The sequence below is a fragment of the Heliangelus exortis genome, chromosome 15 (genome assembly GCF_036169615.1).
Source record: "Heliangelus exortis chromosome 15, bHelExo1.hap1, whole genome shotgun sequence".
Taxonomy (NCBI): domain Eukaryota; kingdom Metazoa; phylum Chordata; class Aves; order Apodiformes; family Trochilidae; genus Heliangelus; species Heliangelus exortis.
The window spans coordinates 16417036-16426407 of NC_092436.1; the positions used below are offsets into that span (position 1 = coordinate 16417036).

General features: G+C 54.8%; 1 long non-coding RNA gene across 2 annotated transcripts; it reads right to left on the reverse strand.

The window, feature by feature from the left end:
- Positions 1-4092: 4092 nt before the first annotated feature.
- LOC139803046 (uncharacterized) lies at positions 4093-8972 on the reverse strand. Of its 2 annotated transcripts, XR_011728855.1 has the most exons (3): positions 8717-8969; positions 5117-5269; positions 4093-4990 (listed from the first exon to the last, which is right to left on the reverse strand). It is a non-coding gene; the product is annotated as an uncharacterized lncRNA (long non-coding RNA). The 2 variants fall into 2 exon arrangements; XR_011728854.1 differs by having other exon boundaries at positions 4093-5269; positions 8717-8972.
- Positions 8973-9372: the final 400 nt, after the last annotated feature.

Below are 9372 nucleotides of genomic sequence, written 5' to 3' on the forward strand. Positions count from 1 at the left end.
CCTCACTTCCCTTCCTCTGCCTTTGATTCTCCATCCATAATGGATTGTCACAGGTTCCAGAAGAGCCCAATTAATGCAAATACTGCTGCCAGCTAAGGGGGAAGGAAAGGAGAACTGGGAGGTGAGTTGAGGAGTTCCTCAGCCACCATCTCAGCCCTGGGGCTGCCCTGAAACCCCCCCCCCTGCCCACGCTCCCATCCTCTGCCCCCCGCTCAGGCGTGAGGGGTTCCAGGGTGGCTGAAGCTTTTTGAGTTTTAATTTAAGTGATTCTAAACCAGCTTTGGGTTTAGAGCTAATAAGACATTAGTATGCTAATTAAATTATCCATGGAGTGGTATAAAGAGGCCTTCCTGAAGTTTAATGGCTGTGTAAAAGGTAACTCTACTCGCGATGTAATTAATTCATGGAACAATAAATGTATAATTAGATTCTTATTAATATCAGAGAGGCTTTGCCTGCATGGGGAAGGAGGTGGAGGGACTGGTCAGTTTTGTTTTCAATGGGGGGGAGAAAGGAGATGGCAGCTCCAGCCTCGTGTCCAACTCTTCTCCATCCAGAGCCAGGCAAAGGTTCCCATCTCCCAGCATCACCCGGGGTGAACAGGAGCACCCCCACACTGAGCTCTCCCGTGTCTGCTCCCCCAGATGGGGAACAATTCAGTTTTGAAGAGCAATAGGAGGGGAAAACTTCCTCAGAAAAACCAACCCTGCCCTCGACTGAAGTGACCAAGAGCCCTTCTTGCTCCAGCTAACCCTGAAGTCTTCCAAGAACAGAGAGGGCTGCAAACCTGTAGGGTTTGTTTTGGGTTTTCTTGGTTTTGTTTTTTTGTTGTTTTTTTTTTTTTTCCAGGAAAGTAAGAGGTTTGCCCTGGCAGCCCCAGGGAAGCAGAGAGGAGCTGCTGTGCTGTCAGCAGAACAGTTGTCCCAGCACTCCTGCTGTGAGCTGCTCCACAATGTCCTGGATGGTCACCCCAGCAGCTGCCCTGTGCCTGCCCAGCCCCATGCCATGGGCAGCAATCTGCCAGACCTGAGGGATTTCAAAACTCCAAAGCTGAGCTTCCATCTCATTTCAAGGGGGGAAGCATCAGTTTCCAAGCAGATGGCCCTAGAATTTGCAGGGTCTGGCAGCAAAGCCTCCACTTTGCCTTCATCCCCTGGGTCACAGCCAGTGCAGGGGCTTTGGGGTCATCTCAGCTCTCCCTGGAATCTCTGGAACCTGCAGGCTCTGGGGGGACAGCCCCAGAGGAACCACCCACCCACCTTGCTGGGGTTTCTTCATGTCCCCAAGAGCAACCAGGTCACACCTACCCTCTGGCTTTGTCCTTGCTGCAAGGAGAAGGGTCCTGGTGTGGAGGGCTCCGTTCCTCACAGCGTGAGACGTTTCTGCTGCCACCCTGCATCTCTCCTGGCCCTGGGTGCCACTGCTCTGCCCAGGGAGATGTCCTCCACCTACAGACAGACAAATCCCCTCACCCACCACCCGCAGAGGGTCCAGGCAATGCCAGGAGAACAGCTCTCACCATGCTCAGAGCAGCACCCACGGGTGCTGAGGAGCACCTGGGACCAGGGGCATTGCGGGAGCACCCAGTGGTTTGCCAAGATCTGACCCCTCCAGGAGGGAGTCAGCAGCCCTGGAAACCCTGCAGCCAGCCAGGGGATGAGTAACCACATCCCAAACACAGCCCAGGAGCTTCCCCAGCAGGATGGGCAGCAGTCCAACCCCTTCCTCACGCTACCAGACCACGCTGCCCCTTCCAGTTCCTGCTGCTTCAGCCTCCTATCCCAAAACATCTCCTGACCTGATGATGACCTGGCATGACAGCAGTGCAGAAGAAGGCTGAGCATGTTCCCAGACAGTCCCATGCCATCAGGAGCTGGTTTGTCAGTCCCAGCTCCCCCAGCTCCTGTGGGAATACCCTGGGCTGGAAGGGAAGGGATTTCCAGCCAGCCCAGCAACCTGCAGAGCTCCTGCAGGACCTTCCTGCCCACCACCCCACTGCTGGGCAGGCAAAGCTGCTCCTTAGCAATTAATTACCTTTCTGGTTTGTTCATCCCAGCATCTTACCAGACCCGGGACACAAAAGCTGGGATTTTCCCTGCTGTGAGTGGCTGAGCTCACAGCTCACTGCTCCAGAAAGGGGAAATCTCGTGGTCCCAGCAGCCCTGCTCCTCCCTCGTGCCTCTCAGCACGCTCAGGACAGCCAGGTGGCCAATGTTCCCCTGGCAAAGCAAGGGTTGGGTTTCACCAGATCAGCAGCCAAGGCACCTTATCCCATGGCTGGAGGGGTGGCCAAGGCAGCTCATGGGGAGGAGGCCAGCAGGACATCGTGTCACAGCTCAGTGGAGCTTCTGTGAGCACCCTCTGAGTTGTGACCTGCAACCTGTTCCCAACCCAGCAAAGTCACAACAGGACACAGGTGACAGGAGGCACAAATGCCCACTTTGGGGACGTTGAGCACAGCAAACTTTGCAGAGTTCTGCCAACGACCAGGAGGCAGTGGCCTGAGCTTCCTCCTCACCTCCTGCTCCTCACCTCCTGCTTCACCACCTTCCTTCCATGGCTCATGGAAGGATTGAATCAGAGAATGGGTTGGGTTGGAAGGGGCCTCTCAAGGTCACCCAGTGCCACCCCCTGCAGTCACAGGGACACCCTCACCCAGATCAGGGTGCTCAGAGCCTCCTCAAGCCTCACCTTGAGCATCTCCAGGAATGAGGCCTCAGACACCTCCCTGGGCACCCTGTGCCATGGTTCCACCGCCAAAATTCCTCTGGTCCCTGCTCCAAGGGAAGAGGAGAAGAGGGAGAGGGGAAGAAAAGAAGCCAACAGGAATTACAAATCCCCAGCAAATCAATTCCCCATCTCAGGCTGCAGAGGAGAAGCAGCATTCATTTTCTTTGCCATTTCTGCAGACAGAGAGCACTTCCCAGCTCTGGGCCAGCCCGGGCTGACTCAGTGAGCTGGAGAAATGTGCAGTGGGATGCAAGGATGAGCAAAGAGTGCTCCAGGCTGAGGCAGTCTGGGGATGGCACTGGTGGGGGGGGAACCAATCCCCTGGGGAGGGCTGGGGACCACGGGTGATGTTCCAGGGAGCTGGGAGCAGGTGCTGCTTTCCTCTCTTCTCTCCAGGTGGTTTCCTGGCCCCTGGAATGTGGCTTTCACTGCTGGTTCTTGAAGAATAAAAAAAAACAAAACTGAGTGGTTTGCTGCCTGCTGCTGTGGACACATCAGCACCCACTCCTGGGGGGGAGGAGGAGCAGGAGGAGCACCCAGAGGGGCTCTGGCCCCAAGGTCCCTCCTGTTGGCAGAGCACCCAGAAACCCTCCAGCCCATCAGCTCTGCCACACCAGAGGACACGGGTGGGCACCTCTCTGCTGTTCCTGGCTCTCCCTCCCAGAGCTGACAAGAGTTTCATCCCTCTAATTTTTTTTTTTTTTTTTTTTTTTCTTTTTTTTTTGAGGGGGTGTTGCTGCTCTGAATCTGCCCTCAAGATCCCACTGGGGACCCCCCCAGCACATCTGGGTCTGCTCACCCAACCCAGCAACTCTTCTGTGGAGGCACGAGGAAGCTGAAACACAGCTGAAATTCAGGCAGATGCAGCCTATCCCATTTTCCTGCTCTTTTATAAATAAATAAATAAAATGAATCAATTAATTAAAGAATTAAAGCCATTATCTTCCCATCCCCACTCCCCCCCCAAAAAAAAATTATTATATACATATATATAAGAAAAGAAACTGCAGGTTTCTCTCATCTCCTTCTGGGAAAGCCACATTACGGGTTTTTCCATTTCATTTTTACATTCTTATAAACCTCCTTCCCTCTCTCTCCTAGACCCTCCCTGTCATTTCAGGCCAGCCCTAGAAGCTCACAGGACTTTGGGGTTCTTTTTTTTTTTTTTTCCCCTCCTTCTTCCTTAGCAGCCAGACACCCTGCTTGCTAATGAGATTATGTCTGATTTATGGAAAATCATTTTCCCCCCACCCCTCCACCTGTGACCCCATTCTCCCTGTCACTGCTCCTCTTCTCTGTCCCTGCACTGACTCCAACATCCTCAGGGCTTCCACTCCTCTGGAAGTAACTTTAAAAGCCAGCTAGCAGGATGGCATCTTGGGTTTATTTTTTCTGCTGTTGTGACTTCCCTGCCTGCTGGCTGGCTCTGCAGAAGCAGGGGAGATGCTGCTCCCTCTCTGCAGGGCACAGGGAGGTTGTCACCACCTCTCCTGATGCCACCACCAGCCTGGCTCTCGGTTTGGGAGAGCCTCGCTCTTCCCAGCTCCTGCAGGAGGGAAATTAATTTCTCTGCAATGTGCTGAGGAGGGGATAATTTGCCAGCAGCCCCATCAGATTTGCAGTCAGCAGCCTGGCCAGGTCAGTGCCAGGGAGCAGAGTGTCAAGCCAGACCCTGTCTAACATCTTCCAAGTGATGGGTTTGGGGTCTTGGAAAAGCACCCGGTGTTATCAATCCTTCACGGGCTGAGCCCGTGGGAGGGATGAGGAGCTGTGCCCAGCCAGGCAGGAGCTCCCTGCCAGGCAGATTTGGTCCCCAGGTCCCCCTCCTCCCTCCCCAGCAAAGGGGACCCCCCCGTGGGGGCAGCTCCATCCCCTCTCCCCCTGCCCCAAGGCCTTTGCCAGATGGGTTTGAGCATCAGAGCTGTGCTGACCCCGAGTGGGATGAAGTCCCCAGGGGGACGTTGGCCAAGTCACCATCAGTAACAGCTCTGCAGAGGTTCTTGCCAAAGCCAGGGAGCATTCTGAGGCTCTCTGGAAGCTCCAGCTGCCTCTCCACCAGGCAGCCAGCTCAGCAAAGCCTCATTCCTGCCAGTTTTGGGGACCAGGGAGTGCCTCTGTCTCTGCAGGTGGGATCCTCACCCAGCTGGGCTGCTCTTTTTTCATGTCTTCAGCATCATGACATCGGGTAGATGCTGTTCCCAACCCCTCTGTAAGGTGACTCTCCCAGATGTATGGGGACATCCATGTTCCCAGCCAGCTCCTGCATCCCAGGGAAAACCAGGGCAGGTGGAGACCCAGCCAAGAGCTCCACCCAGACCCAGCAGCCGAAGAAAGTGGAGCAAAAGAGGGGTTTGCAGGAAATAAGAGCAGGTTATGAGTTCCTCACCCGTTTTCTAGCATCTCACCACTCTGCTCAGACTGAGCCAGCCTGGGAAACACAGGATTTTTCTCAGCACATCCCTCAGCCTGGCAGCTGGGAGGCACGTGGAGACACTTCTGGTCTGCTCCCAGTTTCTTCAGCACAGCTCCAGGACTTGTCCTGCAGAGATACAGGGAATACTGGTGTGGGAAACCCCACCAGCAGGGAGAGGGAGGGGATTCTCCCCCTCTACTCCTCTCTGCTGAGATGGGAGGTAGGAGGTATGGAGGAAGCAGCTGTAGGTAGAGCAGATCTTGCCCCAAGACACAAGAACTACAGAAATGGTGCAGGGAAATCGGGAAGTTTTACAGCCAAAAGCTGGGAAACCTCTAATTCTGCCCCTGGGCATCTAGGAGAAGGCTGCTGGTCACCCAGTGACACGAGGGGTTGTCCCAGCCTGGGAGCTGGGAACTCCTCCATCAACAAGAAGCTGTCCCTGCTTGACATGACAGAAAATAAAGGGAATCTCAAGAACGAGGTAATGCAGAACCTGTCAGGGAAAGAGCTGGGAGTTTTATTTTATTTTATTTCAGTAATTGAACAAAAGATGTTTGTTCTGCTACGAGACCTCACGGCACCAGTCAAAGCAGGTGAATCTCAGTTTAATGTTCTCATTAAGGCATGGAGATATTTTTATTCACCGGAGTTAAAAAAAAATAAAAAATAATAAAAAAAATAAGCTTTTTCTAATAGATTTTGAAAGTCTGCGTGGGGGTGAAAAGTTCTGGGAAGAAAGAACCAGCTGAAAGGTTTCTCTTTTGAGTGCTGGTGTGTGCTGGTGGCCCTCTTTGGGTCAGCTGGCACTGGAGGCACGAAGGTAACCAGGGAGGGGGGAGCCCTGGAGCACAAAATGATGAAGAAAACTCCAAAGCAGCCCAGATTTCTAAAGGGGGGGGGTGGCCACTGCACTGTCACAGAACCCATTTTAAGTTGTCAGATGAAAACTGCTTTGAACAGACAGGCTGCCTCGCCAGGAAAGCTCCAGCTTTGATCCCGTGGGGAAATCAAGCAGCTCTGGTGAAGATGCAAATTGCTGAAACTCCAACACCCGGTGTGTTCCTCCAGAGGGAGGATATTAGGAAATCACAACATCTAAGAGCACACCCAGCAGTGGGGAACCCGACCAAATTGCTACCCTGTGCTCTCCCCCCCTTCCCCACCATCAGCTGAAGATCTGAAGAGTTTTGCTGAGCTCCTGCCTCTCAGCTGCTTTGCTCTGGGTCTTCAAACCTTCCGAGGGGTTCCTAACCTCAAAAGTGGGGGCTGAGTATTAAGGGGAAGGCTTTGCTTTGTCACCAGACACTCTCCCTCCCCCAGGTTTGGGAAGAAGGAAAGAAAAAGGCTTTCAGCTCCCCTCTGCCCTTGGTTTCTGTGTTCCTGGGCTGGGGTCTCCTCTCCTGCTCTGCCCACAGCCAGCGTGGGGACGTTGGGTTCCTCAGGGGAACCTCAGAGGAGCTGCCAGAGCTTCCATCCTGCTCATCCCCAGGGGCTGCAGGTTCTGAAGCTCTCCCTGGGAATTCCAGCCCTCATCCCCACCTTTCCCCACCACAGAGGGGACCATCCCCTCCTTGGCTGTGTGACACATGGCAGGTGACCTTCTGCAGGGTCCTGGATCTTGTGGTAGGTCTCACAGCCCTCATTCACAGGGGAAGAAACCCTCCAGGAGAAGGAACCAGAGCTTTTCTGTTGCCTACCTCAATACAGACATTGCCATCCTTCCAGAGATCCACCCAAAGGGTTTGGGGTTGCCACCTGGCAGCTGAGCCACCCAAAAGCCCCGTGCAAGGCCTGAGTGCCCTGCTGCAGGCATTCTGGAGCTGGCTGCCCCCCCAGCAGGATGCTCTGTGCCTACCCAAAATCCAGACCCCTCCGGGAGGGTGGGATGTGAAGGGCTGGACCCTCTGGAGAGCTCTCCAGGACGGGTGGGTGGCTGGAAACAGAGTTCACCAGAGAGGTGATCCCATGGAGCTGTGGGTGCACAGGGTGGTTGTTTTCTCCCATCCAGCTCCCAGGCTGACCCAGCAGCTCCTCCACACTCATGCAGCCTCCCTGACCTTGATCCCAGCTGCCTTTCCAGAGGGACAGCATCCATTCCCACCCCTGCCCTCTGCAGCCACGGAGGGACTGAGGAGCTTTTGTCCTGCAGAAAGCAAAGTGGAGCTGCTGTGAGCTCCAGATGTTCCTCCAGGAAGGGCCCTGAGCCTCTTTTTGTAAGCAGGGAGGAACGAGGAGCACTCCCAGCTCAACCTCCTCTTTGACCTTGGGTCAGCCCGTGCTGAAGTCCCATCCATGGCTAGAAAAAGGCAAATCCAGGGTGTTCAGCAAATCCCTGCCTATAGCAGGCTCATTTCTTCTCAAGAATTCATTTCAGAGGGATTCAGTGGCATTGACAGAGGTGGCACTGGTAATTTCCCTGCTCAGAGCTGGGATGCAGAGCTTCATCCTTTACCTCCAAGCTGCAGAGCCTCGATTCTTGTGGCTGTGGGACACGGGCTCTTCACCAGAGCTCAGCCAGCTTGGAGATTGAATGGGGGGGTTCACCAGCAGTGCAGGGAGCTTACAGCTCCAGCACTCATTCCAAACCACCCTGCCTGAAAATGTCAAAATCCTCGGGAAGATTCAAGTGGTTGCTGGAGCTCCTGACATAAGCTCTGAAGAAAACCAAGAGCTCCTCCAACACAGCCCAGCAAATGCAGAGTACAGCTCCAAATCCCCACAGGGTAAAAAGAGGAGAAAGGAGATGAAAATGGGGCTCCTTATTTTTTCTCCAGTAGGAGATGCTCAGTGAAAAAAAAAAAAATTGTCTTGGTTGAGGCACCCTCTGGCACATGGGGTCTCCCAAGGCTTGTGCAGATCTGTCCTCAGCTCTTCATCTGTTAGAAAAATCCAGCACAGGGATAAATAAAATGGAGAGGGAAGCCCCACTCGGACTTGGCTGGAGGGTCCCAGGGACCTCTGTGCACAACTGGAGCTCACCAAAGGTCTGGAAGTGGCTGCAGATCCCAGAAAGCAACAAGCAAGATGCTGGGGTGGAAAGGGACCCACCCTCATCGTTTGTTTGGAGCTGAGGTCCCAAGGAGCAGGGTGGCCTGAGGCTGAGCAGGCATGGGACCTGCACCCTTGGGTCCCTGTCCTGGGCTCCCAGCTCCCTGTCCCTTGGCAGAGTCACAGCCCTGAAAGCTGCTTCCCAAACCCACCCCCAGCTCAGGGTGACCACAGCTCACTGTGGCTGCAAGGCTCACCTAAAAATAGCAGAGCACAATGTCTGCTCTGAGGCATTTCCTCTTCCCTCCCTCCTCCAGCCTCCTGGGCCCTCGCCCTGGCTCTCCTGCCCTACTTATTCCCTCCAGCTTTTCCCTTTCCCTTGCTCCCTTCCCACCCCTCCATGGCCAAACCTCCCCCAGCCCCCCTCTCATCTCACTCCCGGCTCCCGCAAGGTTCTCCAGCTCTCCAGACCCCCCCAGCATCCTCGGGAAGCAACAGGAGCCTCTTCCTGCCCTCTCCTTCCACCCTGTACAGTTCCTCTGGGTTTGCAACTCAAGAGTAGCAGCCCCCACAAGCTCCTACCTGGTGGGGTGAAGGTTTTCTGCCCGAGGCTGCTGCTCCCCAGGTGTTTCACTCCCATGGGATTTGGCCCGGGGGTTGTTTCCTCCCAGCCCAGCACAGGAACTGCATTCACCTCGGCCGGGTTCATTGTTCCCGAACCCACTCCCGGTCCCCTTTGTGTTTTCACCGGAGTTCACATCAACTCCCGGTTCGGCCTGAAGTGCAAATGTCCTGAAGGAGCTGCTAATTCCCCTCCTTTCCAGCATTCCAGCAGTTTAGCATCCCAACCCCCCCTTCCCTTATTCCTGACTATCCAGAGACAGCAGCAGCCTCCAGAGATGGCTGCAGGGATGAGGAGGTTAACCCATAAACCAAGCCACAGGAATTATTCCTTGCCAGCCTCCCTTCTTTTGGGACACTTTCTGGATCCAAGCCGTGCCCTCTGCTTGCCAGGCTGCAGACCCGGGGGGCAGGAACCCCCTGAGCAGGGCTGAACCAGCACCCCCCACCACCAGCAGCTTTCCCTCTCCAGCATCTCTGCCCCAGGCTGAGCCAAATTTCCCAAAGTCTCCGACACATTTCTCCTGCTGGGATTTGCCCTCCCCCATTCCCCAGTCATTGGCTCCAGGCACTGGGCTGCAGTGGGGTGAGAGGAGCAGTTACCAAACTTGTCCCAG